A 12500-nucleotide genomic window follows, 5' to 3' on the forward strand; every position below is an offset into this window, starting at 1 on the left:
GAGTCAGACTCGGTCGGTGCGGCCCGCTGTGGCCAGCTGGCAACTAGCTACGGAAGGGTACCGGCGCTCCCGACGAACCCGCCGGGGTGGCTGGTGACCAACACTGCGTTCGGCGCTTATTGCTGCGACCGGGAGGGAAGCTGCGCCCCGTCCGAGTCAGACTCGGTCGTTGCGGCCCCCCCGAGCCCGCACGCCTCTCGCGGAAGGTCATACGCCACCGGCGGCACGAAAGACGCCTCCCGCAACGCGGTAGTCGGGAAAGGCTATTCGGATAGTCGAGCAGAGTTGCGACAACACATCCCGCGGTGCCGTCTGGTTAGGCAAGGGTTTGAGAAACAGCATTCGCGGTAGACCGGCGCGGCCGGCGGACGCCCACGCGGCGTGCCGCAATCGGATCGCGCGCTCGGCCTCCGTTGATTTCCTCTAGGTGGGTGATTCGGGGCGTCTCGGTCTCGCTGCCGTACGGTCGCGCCAAGGCCTGCGGGGGCGGCGCGTAGCGCACGCTCTCGCGGCGGCCGAGGCGCTAGAGTGCGACCCGCAAGTGGGGAGGAACCGTCCACCCAACGCCGGCGCGAGCCGGGGCCGGTGGGGGCCCTACCAAGGCGGGTCATGAGTGCCAGTCGGTCAGTTCGGGAGAAGGGGAGGGTACTCGGAGGCCCGCCGGGAGCAGACGGGGGTCCGGAAGCTGAGGGGGGTGAAGGACGGCGGCCGGGAGCAGACGGCCGTCCCCGGGAGGGGGTGTTCGTTCACGTGCGGACGCCGGGAGCAGGCGGCCGTCACGCAATTCTGCCAACCGTTCCCACCGGCCTGTGTTTAAGGAGGCGGCCGGTCCTCCGTCCTTGGATGGATAAGATTCGCAGATTTTCGCCCGGCCTGTGTTTAAGGAGGCGGCCGGTTCCCTCCTTCCTTCCTTTCTTGGATGTATAACATTCGCAGATTTTCGCCCGGCCTATGTTTAGTGAGGCGGCCGGTCCTCCGTCCTTGGATGGATAAGATTCGCAGATTTTCGCCCGGCCTGTGTTTAAGGAGGCGGCCGGCTCCCTCCTTCCTTTCTTGGATGTATAACATTCGCAGATTTTCGCCCGGCCTATGTTTAGTGAGGCGGCCGGTCCTCCCCCTCCTTGGATGGATAACATTCGCAGATTTTCTGCCCGGCCTGTGTTTAAGGAGGCGGCCGGTTCTCTCCTTCCTTTCTTGGATGTAAAACATTCGCAGATTTTCGCCCGGCCTATGTTTAGTGAGGCGACCGGTCCTCCACGGAGAGCGACCCGCAAGTGGGGAGGAACCGTCCACCCAACGCCGGCGCGAGCCGGGGCCGGTGGGGGCCCTACCAAGGCGGGTCTCATTGCCTGTCGGTCAGTTCGGGAGAAGGTGGGGGTACTCGGAGGCCCGCCGGGAGCAGACGGGGGTCCGGAAGGTGAGGGGGTGAAGGACGGCGGTCGGGAGCAGACGGCCGTCCCCGGGAGGGGGTGTTCGTTCACGTGCGGACGCCGGGAGCAGGCGGCCGTCACGCAATTCTGCCAACCGTTCCCACCGGCCTGTGTTTAAGGAGGCGGCCGGTCCTCCACGAGAAGAATTCTGCCAAACGTTCCCACCGGCCTGTGTTTAAGGAGGCGGCCGGTCCTCCCCGTCGTTCCGCCGGCTTGTGTTTAAGGAGGCGGCCGGTCCTCCACTATTCCTTCCTCCGGTCCTCCACGAGAAGAATTCTGCCAAACGTTCCACCGGCCTGTGTTTAAGGAGGCGGCCGGTCCTCCCCGTCGTTCCGCCGGCTTGTGTTTAAGGAGGCGGCCGGTCCTCCACTATTCCTTCCTTGGATGGAAAGCATGTAGCACTTTGAAAATTTTCGAGCACTGTGACACTGTGAAAATTTTCGAGAGTTTTTGTACTTAGAAAATTTTTCGCTCTTGCACTTCCAGAGTGCTTTGCGGTAGCTCCTAGGTTCGCTGTCCGAGCATGTGAACACTTTTTGGGGGGGAACACATCGCTAGAGACACCAGCCGCCTGGTTCTCGGGGCCAAAACTTGTGTTCCCCACACTCGTTCTGACTATATTTTGCGATTTGGGGGTAAAGGTAATGAGTACAGTGACTAGGGGGACCAACTCATCGTACTCTGGCGCACCAACAGACCAAAGCTGGTACTGCACTTACCCCTGGTACCCCAACGCCTGGTACCTGAAGGGCGAGAGGCTGATTTTGCGCTATTTGCGGCCGACCGGGGAACCAGCGCGGAGCGGACACATTACGGCGAAAGAGCCGTTGGCACTTAGAAAATTTTCGCTAAAGTTGGCGCGAGCTCCAGAAGGAGAGGCCGATTTTTCGCTATTTGTGGCCGACCGAGGGAACCAGACAAAGCGGACACATTACTGCGCAAGAGCCGTTGGCACTTAGAAAATATTTGCCAAAGTTGGCGCGAGCTCCAGAAGGAGAGGCTGGTTTTTCGCCATTTGCGGCCGACCGAGGGAACCAGACAAAGCGGACACATTACTGCGCAAGAGCCGTTGGCACTTAGAAAATATTCGCCAAAGTTGGCGCGAGCTCCAGAAGGAGAGGCTGATTTTTCGCTATGTGCGGCCGACCGAGGGAACCAGACAAAGCGGACACATTACGGCGCAAGAGCCGTTGGCACTTAGAAAATATTCGCCAAAGTTGGCGCGAGCTCCAGAAGGAGAGGCTGATTTTTCGCCATTTGTGGCCGACCGAGGGAACCAGGCAAAGCGGACACTTTACGGCGCAAGAGCCGTTGGCACTTAGAAAATATTCGCCAAAGTTGGCGCGAGCTCCAGAAGGAGAGGCTGATTTTTCGCCATTTGTGGCCGACCGAGGGAACCAGGCAAAGCGGACACTTTACGGCGCAAGAGCCGTTGGCACTTAGAAAATATTCGCCAAAGTTGGCGCGAGCTCCAGAAGGAGAGGCTGATTTTTCGCCATTTGTGGCCGACCGAGGGAACCAGGCAAAGCGGACACTTTACGGCGCAAGAGCCGTTGGCACTTAGAAAATATTCGCCAAAGTTGGCGCGAGCTCCAGAAGGAGAGGCTGATTTTTCGCCATTTGTGGCCGACCGAGGGAACCAGGCAAAGCGGACACTTTACGGCGCAAGAGCCGTTGGCACTTAGAAAATATTCTGAAATTCCCACCGACTTCCGTGGTGGAGAGGCCGAATTATCGCGATTCGGATCCGAAAGGAGAACCGTCGCAATTCGGGCAGCTTGTGCGGCAGCCCACGCTCGCACTTAGAAAATATTCTGAAATTCTCACCGACCTCCGTAGTGGAGAGGCCGAATTATCGCGATTCGGAACCGACCGGGGAACCGTCGGCACTCGGACAACTTGTGCGGCAGCCCACGCTGGCACTTAGAAAATATTCTGAAATTCTCACCGACTTCCGTGGTGGAGAGGCCGAATTATCGCGATTCGGATCCGAAAGGAGAACCGTCGCAATTCGGGCAGCTTGTGCGGCAGCCCACGCTCGCACTTAGAAAATATTCTGAAATTCTCACCGACCTCCGTAGGGGAGAGGCCGAATTTTCACCATTCGTGGCCGACCGGGGAACCGTCGCCACTCGGACAACTTGTGCGGCAGCCCTCGGTGATTTTAGGACCGCTTTTTCACCCTCGCTGTCCGACCGGAGAACCGTCGTAGCTCGGACAGTTCGTGTGCCAGCATCCGCTGGCACTTAGAAAAATTTTAAAAAAGAAAAAATAGTCTTCTGCATATACGTCAGTGCTTCTCAATTATTTTCTGTTACGCCCCCCCCCAGCAAGAAGAAAACTATTCGCGCCCCCCCTCCCCACCGTGACTATCCTAACTTGTCTTGTAAGTCGTAAAATGTTGCACTGTCGCAAACGTGACAGAAGTAACAATGAGAGCGCCACTGCCCCCTGCTGTAGTAAACGCGCAATTACACTTTATTCTAGTACTGCCAAAAAAAAAGCCTGTTCCCCAGGGTCACACGCGCCCCCCCAGGAATAGCACCGCGCCCCCCAAGGGGGGCGCGCCCCACTATTTGAGAAGCACTGATATACGTTCTGACTATATTTTGCGATTAGGGGGTAAAGGTAATGAGTACAGTGACTAGGGGGACCAACTCATCGTACTCTGGCGCACCAACACGCCAAGGTTGGTACTGCACTTAGGCTGATTTTGCGCTATTCGCGGCCGACCGGGGAACCAGCGCGGAGCGGACACATTACGGCGAATGAGCCGTTGGCACTTAGAAAATTTTTGAGCTTTTTTCGGACTTCCGTGAGGCTGATTTTGCGCTATTCGCGGCCGACCGGGGAACCAGCGCGGAGCGGACACATTACGGCGAATGAGCTGTTGGCACTTAGAATTTTTTTGAGCTTTTTTCGGACTTCCGTGAGGCTGATTTTGCGCTATTTGCGGCCGACCGGGGAACCAGCGCGGAGCGGACACATTACGGCGAATGAGCCGTTGGCACTTAGAAATTTTTTGAGCTTTTTTCGGACTTCCGTGAGGCTGATTTTGCGCTATTTGCGGCCGACCGGGGAACCAGCGCGGAGCGGACACATTACGGCGAATGAGCCGTTGGCACTTAGAAATTTTTTGAGCTTTTTTCGGACTTCCGTGAGGCTGATTTTGCGCTATTTGCGGCCGACCGGGGAACCAGCGCGGAGCGGACACATTACGGCGAATGAGCCGTTGGCACTTAGAAATTTTTTGAGCTTTTTTGAGACTTCCGTGTGGAGCTTTGGGGCCGTTCCGCCTAACTTTTTACGCCCGATTGGGCTTCCAGGGAGGCGGCTAAGCATTTTTAACCAATCATGGAGCTTTTTTCGGACTTCCGTGTGGAGCTTTGGGGCCGTTCCGCCTAACTTTTTACGCCCGATTTGGCTTCCAGGGAGGCGGCTAAGCATTTTTAACCAATCATGGAGCTTTTTTCGGACTTCCGTGTGGCGCTTTGGGGCCGTTCCGCCTAACTTTTTACGCCCGATTTGGCTTCCAGGGAGGCGGCTAAGCATTTTTAACCAATCATGGAGCTTTTTTCGGACTTCCGTGTGGAGCTTTGGGGCCGTTCCGCCTAACTTTTTACGCCCGATTTGGCTTCCAGGGAGGCGGCTAAGCATTTTTAACCAATCATGGAGCTTTTTTCGGACTTCCGTGTGGAGCTTTGGGGCCGTTCCGCCTAACTTTTTACGCCCGATTTGGCTTCCAGGGAGGCGGCTAAGCATTTTTAACACGTTATGGAGCTTTTTTGAGACTTCCGTGTGGAGCTTTGGGGCCGTTCCGCCTAACTTTTTACGCCCGATTTGGCTTCCAGGGAGGCGGCTAAGCATTTTTAACACGTTATGGAGCTTTTTTGAGACTTCCGTGTGGAGCTTTGGGGCCGTTCCGCCTAACTTTTTACGCCCGATTTGGCTTCCAGGGAGGCGGCTAAGCATTTTTAACACGTTATGGAGCTTTTTTGAGACTTCCGTGTGGAGCTTTGGGGCCGTTCCGCCTAACTTTTTACGCCCGATTTGGCTTCCAGGGAGGCGGCTAAGCATTTTTAACACGTTATGGAGCTTTTTTGAGACTTCCGTGTGGAGCTTTGGGGCCGTTCCGCCTAACTTTTTACGCCCGATTTGGCTTCCAGGGAGGCGGCTAAGCATTTTTAACACGTTATGGAGCTTTTTTGAGACTTCCGTGTGGAGCTTTGGGGCCGTTCCGCCTAACTTTTTACGCCCGATTTGGCTTCCAGGGAGGCGGCTAAGCATTTTTAACACGTTATGGAGCTTTTTTGAGACTTCCGTGTGGAGCTTTGGGGCCGTTCCGCCTAACTTTTTACGCCCGATTTGGCTTCCAGGGAGGCGGCTAAGCATTTTTAACCAATCATGGAGCTTTTTTGGGACTTCCGTGTGGAGCTTTGGGGCCGTTCCGCCTAACTTTTTACGCCCGATTGGGCTTCCAGGGAGGCGGCTAAGCATTTTTGACCAATTATCGAGCTTTTGGAGGACTTCCACACGGAGCTCCAGGGCCGGTCCGCCTCACTTTTTACGCCCGATTAGATTTGCATAATAATTTGGAACACGGTGCCGTGTTCCAAATTATTATGCGGGCTGGTGCTTGGGGCTGGCGTCCGCCTATAGTGGTTTACTTTCGGGAGGAAGATTCATTTTCGTCCCAAGCCCGCCGCTGGAGAAAATCTTAGGTACCAGGAGTGGATTTTTTTTGTCCACTCAGGAGGGGGACGTTGACTGGTTCGGTGTCCGGGGGAAAGTGCTCTTTTCTCGGCCAGGAGAAAGATGAGACTCCGAGCCCGCCGCTGGAGAAAATTTTAGGTACCAGGAGCGGATTTTTTTTTCTCCAGGGCCGTTCCGCCTAACATTTTACGCCCGATTACGCTTCCAGGGACGCGGCTAAGCATTTTTAACACGTTATCGAGCTTTTTGAGGACCTCCACACGGAGCTCCAGGGCCGGTCCGCCTCACTTTTTACGCCCGATTACGCTTCCAGGGACGCGGCTAAGCATTTTTAACACGTTATGGAGCTTTTTGAGGACCTCCACACGGAGCTCCAGGGCCGGTCCGCCTCACTTTTTACGCCCGATTAGATTTGCATAATAATTTGGAACACGGTGTCGTGTTCCAAATTATTATGCAAATTGTATTTGTCATAAAGATTACATTTTTCTGTTTTTCAATTGAAATGGACGGTATTCTGTGTCTGTGTCTGAAATCAATCACAGACACCTGTGATAGTCTGCCAGGTGAGCCCAATCAAGGAAACACTATTTAAGCTTGGCGTTCCACATGTCCGGCCTCTTTTTCATCTGGAACAAGCAACAAGCAACATGGGAAAGAAAAAGGATCTCTCTGCTGTCGAAAAGCGTGAAATCATTCGATGCCTTGGACAAGGTATGAATACATTCGACATTTCACGAAAACTTAGGCGTGACCATCGAACTGTGAAGACATTTGTCGCTGATTCGGAGCACACGCGGGTCCGTGCAGATAAAGGCACAACTCGGAAGATATCTGCAAGACAAATACATCGAATCAAGAGGGCGCCTGCTAGCATGCCACTACGGACGAGCAAACAAATATTCGACGCTGCACGTGCCGGTGAAGTCCCACGAACGTCGAGGTGTAGGATCCTCCAGAGACTTGCAGTTATGCGGAAACCCTCCATTCGGCCACCCCTAAACAACGCGAACAAGCAGAAACGGCTGCAGTGGGCCCAGGATTACATGAAGACTAATTTTCAGACAGTCCTGTTCACTGATGAGTGCCGTGCCACCTTGGATGGTCCAGGTAGGTGTAGAAATTGAGAATAATTGTCAATTTCTGCCTATGTGAAGCCCTTTGAGACTGCTTGTGATTTAGGGCTATACAAATAAACTTGATTTGACTTGACTTTACAGATGGATGGAGTCGTGGATGGTTGGTGGACGGCCACGATAGCCCAACAAGGCTGCGGCGTCAGCAAGGAGGTGGCGGAGTCATGTTTTGGGCCGGAATCATGGGGAGAGAGCTGCTTGGCCCCTTTAGGGTCCCTGAAGGCGTGAAAATGACGTCGGTAAAGTATGTGGAGTTTCTGAGTGACCACTTTCGTCCATGGTACAACAGGAAGAACCGTGCTTTCCGTAGCAAAATCATCTTCATGCACGACAATGCACCATCTCATGCTGCAAGAAATACTTCAGCAGCTTTGGCTGCTATGGGACTGAAGGGAGAGAAACTGATGGTGTGGCCCCCATCCTCCCCTGACCTCAATCCTATTGAAAACTATTGGAGCATCATCAAGCAGAAGATCTACGAGGGTGGGAGGCAGTTCACTTCCAAACAGCAGCTCTGGGAGGCTATTCTGACATCCTCCAAAGAAATTCAACCAGAAACTGTCCAAAAACTCACAAGGTCAATGGATGCAAGAATTGTGAAGCTGCTATTAAATAAAGGCTCCTATGTTAAAATGTAACTTGTTTGTTTTTGATTGAAAAATCCGCCGGCCAAAGAGGGGCCGCGCTCGCCAAACTCACGCCGGGCAGGAGAGCTCAAAAGCCGGGTAACCTTTCACGAACCACCGCCTGGAAAAAGAGGGGCCGCGCACGCCAAACTCACGCCGGGCAGGAGAGCTCAAAAGCCGGGTAACCTTTCACGAACCACCGCCTGGAAAAAGAGGGGCCGCGCACGCCAAACTCACGCCGGGCAGGAGAGCTCAAAAGCCGGGTAACCTTTCACGAACCACCGCCTGGAAAAAGAGGGGCCGCGCACGCCAAACTCACGCCGGGCAGGAGAGCTCAAAAGCCGGGTAACCTTTCACGAACCACCGCCTGGAAAAAGAGGGGCCGCGCACGCCAAACTCACGCCGGGCAGGAGAGCTCAAAAGCCGGGTAACCTTTCACGAACCACCGCCTGGAAAAAGAGGGTCCGCGCACGCCAAACTCACGCCGGGCAGGAGAGCTCAAAAGCCGGGTAACCTTTCACGAACAGCCGCCTGGAAAAAGAGGGGCCGCGCACGCCAAACTCACGCCGGGCAGGAGAGCTCAAAAGCCGGGTAACCTTTCACGAACCACCGCCTGGAAAAAGAGGGGCCGCGCACGCCAAACTCACGCCGGGCAGGAGAGCTCAAAAGCCGGGTAACCTTTCACGAACCACCGCCTGGAAAAAGAGGGGCCGCGCACGCCAAACTCACGCCGGGCAGGAGAGCTCAAAAGCCGGGTAACCTTTCACGAACCACCGCCTGGAAAAAGAGGGGCCGCGCACGCCAAACTCACGCCGGGCAGGAGAGCTCAAAAGCCGGGTAACCTTTCACGAACCACCGCCTGGAAAAAGAGGGGCCGCGCACGCCAAACTCACGCCGGGCAGGAGAGCTCAAAAGCCGGGTAACCTTTCACGAACCACCGCCTGGAAAAAGAGGGGCCGCGCACGCCAAACTCACGCCGGGCAGGAGAGCTCAAAAGCCGGGTAACCTTTCACGAACCACCGCCTGGAAAAAGAGGGGCCGCGCACGCCAAACTCACGCCGGGCAGGAGAGCTCAAAAGCCGGGTAACCTTTCACGAACCACCGCCTGGAAAAAGAGGGGCCGCGCACGCCAAACTCACGCCGGGCAGGAGAGCTCAAAAGCCGGGTAACCTTTCACGAACCACCGCCTGGAAAAAGAGGGGCCGCGCACGCCAAACTCACGCCGGGCAGGAGAGCTCAAAAGCCGGGTAACCTTTCACGAACCACCGCCTGGAAAAAGAGGGGCCGCGCACGCCAAACTCACGCCGGGCAGGAGAGCTCAAAAGCCGGGTAACCTTTCACGAACCACCGCCTGGAAAAAGAGGGGCCGCGCACGCCAAACTCACGCCGGGCAGGAGAGCTCAAAAGCCGGGTAACCTTTCACGAACCACCGCCTGGAAAAAGAGGGGCCGCGCACGCCAAACTCACGCCGGGCAGGAGAGCTCAAAAGCCGGGTAACCTTTCACGAACCACCGCCTGGAAAAAGAGGGGCCGCGCACGCCAAACTCACGCCGGGCAGGAGAGCTCAAAAGCCGGGTAACCTTTCACGAACCACCGCCTGGAAAAAGAGGGGCCGCGCACGCCAAACTCACGCCGGGCAGGAGAGCTCAAAAGCCGGGTAACCTTTCACGAACCACCGCCTGGAAAAAGAGGGGCCGCGCACGCCAAACTCACGCCGGGCAGGAGAGCTCAAAAGCCGGGTAACCTTTCACGAACCACCGCCTGGAAAAAGAGGGGCCGCGCACGCCAAACTCACGCCGGGCAGGAGAGCTCAAAAGCCGGGTAACCTTTCACGAACCACCGCCTGGAAAAAGAGGGGCCGCGCACGCCAAACTCACGCCGGGCAGGAGAGCTCAAAAGCCGGGTAACCTTTCAAGGAACCACCGCCGACTATTTTGGAAAATCTGAGATAAATATCACTTGCATAATAATTTGGAACACGGTGTGTGTGCGATTGCTGGTGTATTTACTCGTCGTGTCCACCGGAGGACGGCAACTCCCCGCCGCAGCGGCAGCGGCAGCGCTTAAATGTCTTCCCGGCCGCCTGGAACTCTGCACGGGGCGTGTTTCGTCCCGCGCGGCGGTACCAGATCGCGCTGCGCCGTCAGCCGAGCCGCGCGCGGTCCGCTGGAAGTCTACACCCTGTTCCAAATTATTATGCAAATCGTATTTAAGTGTCATAAAGATTAATTTTTTTGTTTTTCAATTAAACTCATGGACGGTATTCCGTGTCAGGGCTCTTTGGATAACTGAGATCAATTTCAGACACCGGTGATGATTACCGGCCAGTTGAGCCCAAATTAAGGAGAAACTACTTAAGAATGGCGTTCCACATTATTAAGCAGATGATTTGAAGTTCGCTTTTAGCAGTGGCGGACGCCAACCCACGACCGGTGGGAGAGCTCGGAGGGCGGATGGGCTTTCAAGGAAGCTCCGCCGGCCGGTCCCACTCGCACTTATAATTTTTTTTTGGGGGGGGGCTTCCATAATGTACCGGGCGCTGACGCAAACCCACGCCGGGCAGGAGAGCTCGAAAGGCGGATAAGCCTTCAAGGAAGCACCGTCTGGAGCTTCAGGGCCGTTCCGCCTAACATTTTACGCCCGATTGGGCTTCCAGGGAGGCGGGTAAGCATTTTTAACAAATCATGGAGCTTTTTTCGGACTTCCGTCTGGAGCTTCAGGGCCGTTCCGCCTAACATTTTACGCCCGATTGGGCTTCCAGGGAGGCGGCTAAGCATTTTTAACCAATCATGGAGCTTTTTTCGGACTTCCGTGTGGAGCTTTGGGGCCGTTCCGCCTAACATTTTACGCCCGATTGGGCTTCCAGGGAGGCGGGTAAGCATTTTTAACCAATCATGGAGCTTTTTTCGGACTTCCGTGTGGAGCTTTGGGGCCGTTCCGCCTCACTTTTTACGCCCGATTTGGCTTCCAGGGAGGCGGCTAAGCATTTTTAACACGTTATGGAGCTTTTTTGAGACTTCCGTGTGGAGCTTTGGGGCCGTTCCGCCTAACTTTTTACGCCCGATTGGGCTTCCAGGGAGGCGGCTAAGCATTTTTAACAAATCATGGAGCTTTTTTCGGACTTCCGTCTGGAGCTTCAGGGCCGTTCCGCCTAACATTTTACGCCCGATTGGGCTTCCAGGGAGGCGGGTAAGCATTTTTAGCCAATCATGGAGCTTTTTTCGGACTTCCGTCTGGAGCTTCAGGGCCGTTCCGCCTAACATTTTACGCCCGATTGGGCTTCCAGGGAGGCGGGTAAGCATTTTTAACGTAATGTACCGGGCGCTGACGCAAACCCACGCCGGGCAGGAGAGCTCAGATGGCGGCTAAGATTTCAAGGAAGACCCCCCCTGCGCAGACCTCCACTGGGCCGGGATGACTTTTCAGCTGCGGCGGGGAGTGGCCTCCCTCCGGTCGGCACGACGAGTAAATACACCAGCAATCGCACTTAGATTTTTTTTTTCCTTTTTTTAAGCTTCCATAATATTCCGGGCGCGGACGCCAACCCACGACCGGTGGGAGAGCTCGGAGGGCGGATGGGCTTTCAAGGAAGCTCCGCCGGCCGGTCCCACTCGCACTTAGAATTTTTTTTTTTTGGGCTTCCATAATGTACCGGGCGCGGACGCGAAACCCACGCCGGGCATGGCAGCTCGAAAGGCGGTTAAGCATTCAAGGAAGCGCCGCAAGCCGGTCCGCGGGCCAAATAGGGTCCAGTAAAGTACCGGTCGCGGCCACTAACTCAAGCCGGGCATGGCAGCTCGAAAGGCGGTTAAGCATTCAAGGAAGCGCCGCAAGCCGGTCCGCGGGCCAAATAGGGTCCAGTAAAGTACCGGTCGCGGCCACTAACTCAAGCCCGGCATGGCAGCTCGAAAGGCGGTTAAGCATTCAAGGAAGCGCCGCCGGCCGGTCCGCGGGCCAAATAGGGTCCAGTAAAGTACCGGTCGCGGCCACTAACTCAAGCCCGGCATGGCAGCTCGAAAGGCGGTTAAGCATTCAAGGAAGCGCCGCCGGCCGGTCCGCGGGCCAAATAGGGTCCAGTAAAGTACCGGTCGCGGCCACTAACTCAAGCCCGGCATGGCAGCTCGAAAGGCGGTTAAGCATTCAAGGAAGCGCCGCCGGCCGGTCCGCGGGCCAAATAGGGTCCAGTAAAGTACCGGTCGCGGCCACTAACTCAAGCCCGGCATGGCAGCTCGAAAGGCGGTTAAGCATTCAAGGAAGCGCCGCCGGCCGGTCCGCGGGCCAAATAGGGTCCAGTAAAGTACCGGTCGCGGCCACTAACTCAAGCCCGGCATGGCAGCTCGAAAGGCGGTTAAGCATTCAAGGAAGCGCCGCCGGCCGGTCCGCGGGCCAAATAGGGTCCAGTAAAGTACCGGTCGCGGCCACTAACTCAAGCCCGGCATGGCAGCTCGAAAGGCGGTTAAGCATTCAAGGAAGCGCCGCCGGCCGGTCCGCGGGCCAAATAGGGTCCAGTAAAGTACCGGTCGCGGCCACTAACTCAAGCCCGGCATGGCAGCTCGAAAGGCGGTTAAGCATTCAAGGAAGCGCCGCCGGCCGGT

Source organism: Syngnathus typhle, linkage group LG6 (genome assembly GCF_033458585.1).
Source record: "Syngnathus typhle isolate RoL2023-S1 ecotype Sweden linkage group LG6, RoL_Styp_1.0, whole genome shotgun sequence".
NCBI lineage: Eukaryota > Metazoa > Chordata > Actinopteri > Syngnathiformes > Syngnathidae > Syngnathus > Syngnathus typhle.